The sequence below is a fragment of the Pelodiscus sinensis genome, chromosome 8 (assembly GCF_049634645.1).
Source record: "Pelodiscus sinensis isolate JC-2024 chromosome 8, ASM4963464v1, whole genome shotgun sequence".
NCBI lineage: Eukaryota > Metazoa > Chordata > Testudines > Trionychidae > Pelodiscus > Pelodiscus sinensis.
The window spans coordinates 49,538,797-49,551,229 of NC_134718.1; the positions used below are offsets into that span (position 1 = coordinate 49,538,797).

Below are 12,433 nucleotides of genomic sequence, written 5' to 3' on the forward strand. Positions count from 1 at the left end.
GCAGTCTGTTTGTGTTTTAGATTAATTAGTCAATGCACTCATTGCTTCATTGTCTCCAAACTGAAAGCTTCACTGAATGGTAGATTTTACTGTTAAAGACCCTACAATAAGATTGTTTTATCTGTACATTTTTTCAGATATTTAACTGTATAAAAATGTTCATTTTACACAATATTTAATTAAAGTATTTCTTGTCTGTGAATTTCACTTTTAGTAATTTTATCTGGTTTGATTATTAAAAAACCTAAGAAAACACAAAACAAATGCAACACTGGAGGTTTCATTTCTAAATATCAGATTAACCGGTTGTGTCTTGGTTAAGATAAGAGTGTCCCATGAAATAAGCTTTTCATTGTTAAAAAGTCACACGACAGTTCTTCTCTGAGGCCTAGTGGTTGAAACAGGAATAAAAGTCATGGGACAAGGATTTGATTCCCTGCTCTGCCAAGAGTGTACTATGTAGCCATGATATCTCCATTTTACGGATAGAGGAGCTGAGGCACAGTGGTAATTGAATAACATGGCAGTCATGCTTACCCACTTACATAGAGTGATTTAAAATTTTCTGATAGAAGCCAAGAGGTAGATTGTGTAACTCAAACAATAAGATACCTCTTTAAAAATCCACACAACTCAAAATCTTCCAATCAAGGATTTACCATTATGCATTCATATATTTGGTTTTGCAAAACTGATGACACTTCCCAAGTTTCTACTAACTAATATTGAACACAGATATTTCAGCCCTCAGACTATGTCTATACTACATGGCTGGGTCTAGACTGGCAAGTTTTTCTGCAAAATCATCTGCTTTTGCGGAAAAACTTGCCAGCTGTCAAAACTGGCCGCTTGAATTTCCGCAAGAACACTGACTTCCTACTGTCTGAAATCAGCGCTTCTTGCGGAAATACTATGCTGCTCCCGTTCGGGCAAAAGTCCCTTTTGCACAAAGCTTTTGCGCAAAAGGACCAGTGTAGACAGCTTAGATTTGTTTTGCACAAAAAAAGCCCCAATCACAAAAATGGCGATTGGGGTTTTTTTGCAGAAAAGCGCGTCTAGATTGGCACGGACGCTTTTCCGCAAAAAATGCTTTTGCGGAAAAGCATCTGTGCCAATCTAGATGCTCTTTTCCACAATTACTTTTAACGGAAAACTTTTCCGTTAAAAGCATTTGCAGAAAATCATGCCAGTCTAGACATAGCCCAAGGTTTTTGCACAAAAACTGGTGGAGCATCCACACCTCCAGCGCAGTTTTGCACCCAAAAAAAATTACAGTAAATAGGACAGAGGGCTTTTGCCAGTAGAGTTATTCCTCTCCCCATGAGGAGTAACTCCTTTTTGCACTACAGCTCTTACACAAAAAAGCATGTGTGGGCGCTCCACAGCGGTTTCTTTTGCAAAAGAAAAAGCACAGGTGCTCTGATGGCCAGTCTGTTAATGGCCATCAGAGCTTTCTTGTGCAACAGCATCCATGCAGTGTGGACACCCTCTTGAGCAAAAGCACATCGCTTTTGCGATGCACTTTTGAGGTGTGGATGCACTTTTTGCACAAAAAGTTTTTGCAGAAGATCTCTTCTGCAAAATCCTTCTTGCGCAAAAACCCTGCAGTATAGACAAAGCCTCAGTGTTTGATGACCAAGGGGATAAACAAAAGGAATTTTTTTTTAAAAGTCCAAAAAAACCACAACTAAAAGATTTTCTCCAGTATGGGTCTGATTCAGCTCCTTGAAACTGATGAGAATTTTTCCAGTAGCTTTGAATCAGACCATTGTAGAATTGAAGTTGAAATTCTCAGGGACTGATGCCCCATGCTATTATGCCAGCTTTCCATCAGCATAAGTCCATTCAGGCCATATATTCTGGAATAACTGGTATGGGGGGCCTGGCTTCACGGCACTACAGCAATACAAACAATAAATAATAACACCAGCCAACATATAAACACAAAAGCATATCCTAAACAAAACAATGGAGTAATACAGGTTTTGTTCTGTCACTATAAAATGCTTATTTCAAAATTCTGAGCTCAGTATTAATAATATCATATAATGTTCACTGTGCCTGTTTTTCTCCTCGTTTACTGTCACCTTCATATATCTGTAGATAAACATGCTGGCTGTATCTAGACTGGCAAGTTTTTCTGCAAAAGTGGCTGCAAAAGCTGCAGAAGCTGTCTACACTGGCTGCTTGAATTTCCGCAAGAACACGGACGAGCTCATGTAAGAAATCAGTGCTTCTTGCGGAAATACTGTGCTGCTCCCGTTCGGGCAAAACTCCTCGGGCAAATGGCAATCGGGGCTTTTTTGTGGAAAAGCGCGTCTAGATTGGCACAGACGCTTTTCCGCAAAAAGTGCTTTTGCGGAAAAGCATCCGTGCCAATCTAGACGCTCTTTTCCGCAAATGCTTTTAACGGAAAACTTTTCCGTTAAAAGCATTTGCGGAAAATCATGCCAGTCTAGATGTAGCCGCTAAGTGTAATGAGATCTACCAGCTTACTGTATTTCTGATTTACACGCAGAAAACTCAGTATATGTAACTTTTTTGTGCAATCTACACTATTTCAGTAGGCATATATTTGTTTTTAACAATACAAGATTGGGGTGTGCACATTTTGGCTTGAAGCTCTATAATCCATATATATAGTGTGATTTAAATCAGTGCCCACAATTGTCATCCTAATTACTTGTGCTCTTGAGCAAAACAGGACATAATTATTGAAATTATAAAAACATTTTCAAATATTTCAGGGAGGTTTTTTCCTCCTGTTTACAATCACTTTGAGTATGAATCAGGTTTAAATCAGATGCATTCCACTTATTCAAAAAATAAGAAGGCTTACAGGGATGAAAGTCTGCCTGATGCCTATTGGCACTATTCCTTTTGGGTTTATTTCAAAGGTTTGAATAATGAGTAGCTAAACGGTTAGCCTAACATTCAATGCAAAGAAAACAAAGAAGAAACAAATTCTGTGCTACGAATTACAAGTGCTAGAACAGTCTACCACCTATGACAAACTAAGTATCTGTAACCTGGAGTGATAAAATGTTAAGTCAGCTTACAATGATGTTAGAAATACAAAGATAAAAATTTCTTAATCAAAACGAAGGAATAGAGTCTCTAAAAATATATGCCAATTATTGCAGAGCAGCCTTTTAAAGTCTTTCAAGCTTTTAAAGATTATTCAAAGCACTTGAAATGGGCTTCAATCTAATGCCTCATTTCATTGCATTAAACAGCCTAGTTAATAAAGAATCAATATATTCAAAGGGCAAGGTTATCTTTTGTCTATAAGGGGTGGTGTCATTCTGAACCTTTTATAGTTCAAATGCTGAAAAAGACCTCATGAAATCCATACTCATCAAGTGGGTCAACTAGAGCAATAAAAAGGCCCCTGAAAGAATGGCTGCCCTCCTTTAAAACAACTGTAAGTCTTATCTACCTCGCATAGTGCTCCCAAATAATCAGTCAGAAAATGTCAATTTCTCATCAAGACAAGAGGCCCCAATGATATTTTTTTCCAGAGAATACATACAATTAAGAGAATGCAGAAAGGCACCATCAGTGATTTGTAGCTTATTATGTCACCAGCAAGCTGCGATCTAGCTCTAAGCAGATAATAAGGGTTGTTGATAACTAAAGTGTCAATATGCCAAAGAACGATTTTTGAATGTAAGCCCTTGTGCTTTTTTACCTCCCCTTGCTGATCAGAGGGCCTGATAACAGTACATCTGCCAACCGACACCACATGTTGTACCTCACAATTAATGCAATGAATAAATAGCACAAAAGAGTTTGGATTCTTTATACTCTTTGAGACAATTCCCTGTTTTACCCTTCAAGGATTTCTTTTATGTTTGAATAAGGTTGCTTTTAATGAAATTTAAACTCATCAGAGGAAATCAAAAACCTCAAATCAGATTACAAATTGATTTTTTGGTCACTTGTCATTATACAATGTTCTGCCATAAGTTTTACGGGGGGGGGGGGGCGGGGGAGGAGGGAGGCGGGAGAAGAGAGACAAGGAACCAGACTCTTGAATCAGAGTATGCAAACAATCTTTAAAATGAATATACTAAGAAAGCATGTAAACACAGTCCCAGAAACAATTAAAAGTTTGAAAAAGTTGGTTTGTGAAAACAATTTTAAAAAAGAAAAGGTACTTTATTGTTTTTACTAATAAAATTCACCAAATAACATATTATTCAAGAATTCAGGCACATACTATAACATGTCAGAATTTATTCCTTTGTATAATGTCTATTTTCTCATTCATATTTTAAGTACTATATTTTGTATAAGAAATTCAATTGATCACATTCCATATCTAAGAGTTAAGTCAAAACAATTGTGTGGCAAATCTAATGCCTCATTACATTCACAGTGTTGCTATTCTGACATGGCCAGCTGAAATACTAAAACAGCACTGCATACCATATCTGGAAGTTGTTTTGACTGATTCCATGAAAATATTTGTTGGATACTTATTCCATGAAAATATTTGCAAATAGTTTCATTATATTATTTTTACTTTTTGTTTATGTGACTTTGAATATTGTAAGGGCATCTTGTAAATCAGTTATAGGATTTACATGGTCACATACTGCTATCTGGGTATGGTGTCTACAAATGTGTAGAAGAATTTCAAATACAAGTTGTGAAATTCAAAATACGCTTTCAAATACGTGAGACTTAGCTGACAATCTTTAAAAAGCAGATTTTCTTGAAACAGTTTAAGAAGTTGGCTGTCTGCATTTCTATGTATTTCTTAGCAAAAAAAACAAAACAACAACTAGACTGACAATTGGATGCCTGGCTAAATTTTGTCAAGGCTAATCATTCAAACAAAATGAAAATAGTCACTATGGCAGATAGAATACATATTCTTGTCAAAATCCTTAATACAAACTTAAAAGTTAAAACACTATTGTATAAGACTAACACAGTTCTGTGAAATACAGTGGGCAATTTTAAACATTGTTCTGTTTCCATGACTAATTGCAGAGGAAAAAAAAACACAAAAGAAAAAAAATGTAAAACACACAAAAAATCTAAATAAAGTAGTATTTTATGCAATCTTGTCTCTTTTATTGGTGTGCTGGGGTAAATATATTGAGGAGATGGGAAGGAAGAATATCAGTTGCTCTTGGGCCTTGCTTGGTTTAGTACAGTGGAGTACAGCATGAAGGGATGCATATCTATGGGGATAGATTTGGTATGTGTGAGTGGGAAGGCAGGGGGGATGGACAAGCTCCTAGTATCTATCCAAAAGCAATTCTCAGATTTTCCTGAAGTGCTCATCTCTGGTCAGGTTCTAAGGTAGGTTTTAATTCCCTCCATTCTTACTTGGAACCACTTTCACAGCTATCTCCATGGCACTGTTGTCCCAAATAACGCTAGCCTGAGAGGCTGAGGAAATAAGCGGTGAGGACTTCTCTATGGTATGTAATACAATCAAGCATCCCAAAACAACTTTCAATCGTATAAAAAGTGGAAAATTGATCAAATTACAAAGGATGAATATAAGCAAACAATGCAATTATGCAGGCGCAAGTTTAGAAAGGCAAAGGCACAAAACGAGCTCAATCTAGCTAAAGACATAAACAGTAACAAGAAGACAATCTACAAATATATTAGAAGCTAGAGGAAGACCAAGTACAGGATAGGCCCATTGTTGATGGTGACAGGACGCCTAACATGGTGAATGCTAGTGGAAATGGTGTAGGTTTAGAAGTTAAAATAAAAAAAGAACAAGTTAAAAAGTACTAAGAAAAGTCACCTGGGCCTAATGAAATGCACTCTGGAGTACTCAAGGGCTGTGTCTAGACTGCATTCCTTTTCCGTTAAAGGGATGCAAATTAGACATATCGCAATTGCAAATGAAGTGGGGATTTAAATCCCACCTGCTTCATTAGCATAAAAATGGCTGCCGCTTTTTTCCAGCTCGGGGCTTTGCCAGAAAAAAGCGCCAGTCTAGAAGCGGATCTTTTGGAAAATAAAGCCTTTTCCGAAAGATCCCTTATCCCTCATATGTCTAATTTGCATCCCTTTTATGGAAAAGGGATGCAGTCTAGACACAGCCAAGGAGCTGATGTAGGAGGCATCTGAGCCTATAGGTATCATCTTTGAAAAGTCATGGAAGACAGGAGAGATTCGAGAAGATTGGAAAAGGGCAAATATAATGCCAATCTATAAAAAGAGAAATAAGAACAACCCAGGAAACTTCAGACCAGTCAGTTTAACTTCCGTGATAGGTAACAGCCAGCATGGACATATAAAGAACAAATTATGTCAAACCAATCCAATAGCTTTCTTTGATAGGATAATAAGTCTTACGGATAAGGGAGAAGTGGTAGATGTAGTATGCCTTGATTTTAGTAAAGCATTTCATATAGTCTTGCATGACTGGCTTATCAATAAACTAGGGAAATACAACCTGGATGGGGCTAATATAAGGTGGGTGCATAACTGGATGATTAACTGTTCTCATAAAGTAGTTATTAAGAGTTCACAATCATGTTGGAAGGACATAACAAGTGGGGTTCCTCAATGGTCTGTTTTGGGACTCGTTCTGTTAAATAGCTTCATCAATGATTTAGATGATGGTGTAGAGTGTACGCTTATTAAGTTTGCAGATGATACCAAACTGGGAGAGGTTGCAAGTACTTTGGAGGATAGGGTCATAATTCAAAATGATACGGACAAACTAAAGAAATGGTCTGATGTAAACAGGATAAAGGTTAATAAGAACAAATGCAAAGTACTCCACTTAGGAAGGAACAATCAGTTTCACATATAGGGTGTGTCTACACTGGCATGAATTTCCGGAACTGCTTAAAACGGAATACTATTTTTCTGGAAAAGCATCTGTGGCCAATGTAGATGCGCTTTTCCGGAAAAGAGCCCCGATCGCCATTTTCGCGATTGGGGCTTTTTTCTGGAAAAGACTACTGGGCTGTCCACACTGGCCCTTTTCCGGAACAGTGTTCCGGAATAAGGACTTATGCCCGAGCGGGAGCAGAATAGTTTTTCCGGAATAGCAGCTGATTTTGTACAGTAGAGCATCGTTGCTTTTCCGGAAATTCAAGGGCCAGTGTAGACAGCTCGCAGCTTATTCTGGAAAAGCGGCTGATTTTCTGGAATAAGTGGCCCAGTGTAGACACAGCCATACAGAATGGAAAGTGACGCTCTAGGAAGGAATACTGCTGAAAGGGATCTAGGAATCATAGTGGACCACAAGCTAAATATGACTCAACCATGTGACACTGTTGCAAAAAAAGCAAACATGATTCTGGGATGCATTAACAGGAGTGTTGTGAGCAAGACATGAGAAGTCATTCTTCTGCTTTACTTTGCGCTGATTATGCCTCAGCTGGACTATTGTGTCCATTTCTGGGTGCCACAATTCAAGAAACATGTGGAGAAACTGGAGAAGGTCAAGAGAAGAGCAACAAAAATGATTAAAGGTCTAGAAAACATGACCTATAACGGAAGACTGAAATAACTGGGTTTGTTTAGTTTAGAAAAGAGAAGATTGAGGGGGGAACATGATAGCAGTTTTCAGGTATCTAAGAGGGGGTCAAAGGGAAGAAGGGGTGAAATTGTTAGGACAAGAAGCAATGGGCTAAACTTGCAGCCTGGGAGATTTAGGTTGTACATTAGGAAAAACTTCCAAACTGTCAGGGTGGTTTAAAACTGGAATAAATTACCTTGGGAGATTGTGGAATCTCTATCACTGGAGATATTTAAGAGCCGGTTGGATAGACATCTGTCAGGGATGATCTAGATGGTGCTTGGTTCTGCTGTGAGGGCAGGGGACTGGACTTGATGATCTCTCAAGGTCCCTTCCAGTTCTAGTGTTCTATGATTCAATGATCCTTTCTAATTGCTTGTCTCTGGCCTTTGCTGTTACTATCTTGAGATAGAAAAAAAGCAATTGCTGCAGTGCTTGCTTTGTAGGCACTGCAGTATTATTTTTAAAAAGTCCACATAATAAGAATAGTATTTGAATAAAAATACTTTTTTTCAAGTGTGCCATTTTACAAGCTCACTCTAACAGCACAACCTGGCCACTCGCTGTCATCCACAACTGTTTGCCATAAAATGAATGCACTATTCATATGAAGTGTTCATGCTAATTTCCTTCTAAGAGATATAAATAACAAACAAAAGGAGAACAATGTCCCCTACAGATCATGGAAAAGTTTCATAAAATGTATATTAATTAGTCCAGAAAAAATAAAATATTGATCGATGCCATTTCCATACTAATCTATTAGCAAATGAATGAGAGAATCAATATTTTAAAGTATGGATTTACACCAAATAAAACAAAAGTACAGAGGATACACATAGGCTATGTCTACACTGGCGTGATCTTGCGCAAAAACTTTTGCGGAAGAGTTCTTCTGCAAAATCTCTTCCAGAAGAGAACGTCTACACTGGCATGTGCTTGTGTGCAAGAGATGTGCTTTTGCGCAAGAGCATCCATGCCAGTGTAGATGCTCTCTTGCGCAAGAAAGCTCTGATGACCATTTTAACCATAGGGCTTACTTGAGCAAGAAATTCATGTTGCCTGTCCACACTGGCCTCTTACGCAAGAACAGTTGCGCAAAAGGGCTTATTCCTGAGTGGGAGCATCAGAGTTCTGGCTCAAGAAGCACTGCTTTCATACATTAGAACATCAGTTTACTTGCGCAAGAACATGCGGCCAGTGTAGACAGGCAACAAGTTTTTGCGCAAGAGTGGCCACTTGTGCACAAGATCGCGCCAGTGTAGACACAGCCATACTGTGTCACTTATGTGAAATGTTTACCTTCCCCATCAACTTCTTTCTCTGAACATTGAAAGAATCCAGTAATCAAAACTGATAATATCAAAATATAATGATCAGGATATCCCCAAACCAACTAAATTCTCCTCTCTTAACCCACCCCCTCAGAAATGAGTTGCATGTGATTAATAGACTTGGGTTCTGTATGATCAAGGGAAGACTAATTCCAGAGTTTAGAACCATCTACTATAATCACTGCTTCAAACCCTCATATGAACAAATCCAATTGATTTCAACAGATAGATTAACAGTATGAAGAGAGCAATGATTGCTAAAACACTCAAGGCCAAAACTATAAAAAAGTAAATGAAGACAGAACTTCTAATTACATCTGAAACAAACGGGAAGTCATTGCTATCTCTGTGTTCTGTATGTGAAAAATTTCTAAACATAAACTAAGCTGAAGGAGACAAAGTGAGGGATAATAGAACCAATATCTGCATCTGAAAGGAAATGTTGCCATATCTGAGCCAAGGAAAGATGGGAAAAGGTTCATTGGCTACCGTTGCTGCCTAGAGCTCTGGATACAGGAAGATCTTCCCATAAGTGTCATCTTAGTAACAAAAGATAGAACACCAGTTTAGCTGAACAAACAGATATGTCCTCCACTATTTCCTCTGATTATTTCCAGCAACCCACCAACATCACCACAGGCAGATCCACAACTAGCTGGCTCTTGATCAAACCTTATTCTCAACCAAACTCCGGGAAAGATGGATAATGACCACAACCAACTGATGAAATGGTGACTAAGGTGAGTGTCACCAGAAATCAATGACCATGCCAACCCATTTCCACAGTATCTCCTCATCTCTCTCACATACACACTGCCCCGGGGAAAGGGACAACATGGAACTCTGCATGAGCCCACATGAGAAATCCCATCACCTAGTACTCATCTTTGACAAAGTAACAGACAATCAGTTTATTAGAAGACGTTGAAAGTGAAAGAAATTTGAAGATGAAAATGCAAATTAGTTGGCAGTAGAGAGACACCGGATGCCACAAACATATGTGAAGATAATCAGCTCCCAACCAAGAAAGCAGGAAACTACAAAGCAAGGGCAGCTCGTGCAGGACCAGGAAGGCAGCTGGAACAAAGTGCTGAAAAAACGGCAGCATGGCTCTGTGGGGCCATCTCATGCCCAGAGTACATGCCCAGAGTACAACAAACAAATGAAACTCTAAAAACAATTTTTCCTGTTCTTTCTAAAGACAACAAAGAATAAGTTATCAAGTACTCTGTGTTCCATAGAACTTCATGTAAACTAGAGCACCCTGAGAAAAGAGGGCAGTATTTACTGGTGTAGCTGTGGCTGGGTGGAGGTGTGGGGTGGGGACAGTGAATGGAAAAATAATCTGTGAAATTACCATTGTGAAAAATGAAAAAATTATATGTTACAAACTTTTTTTAAAATGAAGATACCAGCTGGTTAGACTAGTTTCATTTTTATCAAGAGGGCTTGTAGTTTTCCAGTTCATGGAGATACTGCATACAGCTCCAACGACAAATGGCCTGGTAGCACTTTATAGACTAACAAAACATTTAGATGGTATCATGAGCTTTCATGGGCACAGCCCACTTCTTCAGATGACTGGAGTTCAGATGAGTTCTACTTGTTTTGTTAGTCTATAAAGTGCTACCAGACCATTTGTTGTTTTTTATGTTTATCCTGTACGGGCTAACTCGGCTTCCCCCGAAGCTTCCGATACAAAGAATGACGCAGTTAAACACATTTATTAAATCAATGTTTAAAGATGTGTTAAAATGTATCAAAATGAGAAGTTGCTAGTGCCACAGAGGCTAAGGAGATAGTGCTTTATGCTGTCACTAAATTTCTGAATTTGGATATTTTCCAAGTACACAGTGATATCTTATGTTGAGTCTGTCCATTCTGAGCTATAATCAAATAGTGATTCAGTACTAATAATATCAGATCTCACACAAATGCTAAATTCACTAAAGATGACTTATACAACAGGAAGGAAATGTTATACTATAGCTTTCAGGAATTTCTACCTTTGTTGTAGCCTCTTGTGATTTCCACCATTCTCTTAAGGCAAAAATCCATAAAAATAGCTTAGAGAATAACAAGCAACTGAATGCCGATGTGAGAGCAAAGTGGGAGGAGAGTCAAAAGGGGGAAGTGGAATTTATAAAATAAAGGTGATTTTCGTTTAATGGAAATATACCATATGTGGAACTAATTGAGCACAACTCTCACATTCACATTTATATATTTGCATTAGTAAACTTGGATTTAATACTTCGTTATATGAAACAGTTCTGAAATTCCATTTTAGACAGTATATCCTATTTAAAGAGCATTGTCCACTTTACTTCTATTATGGCAGTGCATAGAGACCCCCCAGAAGATTACTGCTCCATTGTGGTAGCCTCTATACCAGGGGTGGGCAAAAGGGCCTCCGCAGGCTGGATCCGGCCCACCAAAAAGGAGGATCCGGCCTGTGGAGGCCCTGCTGCTCTCCTGCCCCCAGGCCAATTAGGACATGGAAGCGGGGGAGCACCCAAAGCCTCCTTCCATCCTGCCAGGAGCAGTGTCTCGCGCTGCTTGCAGGGCGGGACGGGGAGAGGAAAGCAAAGGAGGCTTTGCACGCTCCTTTCCTTTCCTGTTTAGACCTCACCCCTTCTAGGGTGGCCCGGGGCTACTTCAAAAATTTTTGAAGTGGCCCCCAGGCAAAAATTATTGCCCACCCGTGCTCTTTGTACACACTTAGTAAAAGTCAGTCCCTGACCCAAAGAATCTAAAAGCTGAATAGAAAAGACAGAAAAAGATTGAGAGAAATGGTATTAGTATCCCTATTTTCAGATAGGGGAACTGAGGGACAGGATAGTTTAGGTGACTTACCTAAGGTAACAAAGGATGTCTGTGACAGAGCCAGAAAGTGAGCCCAGATCTTCTGAGTTCTTGTTCGTTGCTTTACTAGCCAGTCCTTTCTTCCTTTCATCTTTACTAAACAATTCTAGTTCAGTGCTCTGTAAGAAATACCATATTATACCAAGCAGAATTAGTTTTCAATTTCAAATTTCTAATTCCATTGCTTGTTTACACCAGGGATTGAGGACATGCACTAAAGTACTACGAATAGACAGAGCCACACATCACTCTGCACAGACACTTGCTGGACAGTCGTAAGTGACATTAACTGAGTTATGAAGGTGCTCAATCCAGCTTTTCTTGGACAAGGTGAATTATAACAGCACAAGAAGTGTGGATAGAAAGGTTGCATAAGCAAAAAATAAAAAATGAAGTCCTTCATAAAGATTTAATTCCTTCTCTTGCCTAGGTTCAGATTTCATATACCATATGGCCACCCCATGCCTAATATCTTGTGTACTTTTTCATATGCAGTCGTGACAGGTTGGGTGCCTGTGGAGAGATGTACAAATAGGGTATAGTCGAATGGAAGTTGGGTGGAGTGGTTTTTGTGGGGAGGGGAAGATGGTTATAAAACCAGAGTAGCAAGAGGAGTGATATGAGCTCGACCAAATGCTAGAGAAGGATGAAAAGAAAATTTTCGAAATCCAACCATAATCCTAAATATATGCATTATTTAAACAGCAATGTAGAATAGTGGATT

At 38.8% G+C, this 12,433-nt stretch overlaps 1 long non-coding RNA gene across 1 annotated transcript in view; it reads right to left on the minus strand.

Annotated features, from left to right (window-relative positions):
* Nucleotides 1-11,930, minus strand: part of LOC142830426 (uncharacterized) — a 20,992-nt gene extending 9,062 nt beyond the window's left edge. Inside the window, exon 1 of the long non-coding RNA XR_012905656.1 lies at nucleotides 11,701-11,930. This is a non-coding gene — a long non-coding RNA (uncharacterized LOC142830426). The remainder of the gene's footprint in view (nucleotides 1-11,700) is intronic.
* Nucleotides 11,931-12,433: the final 503 nt, after the last annotated feature.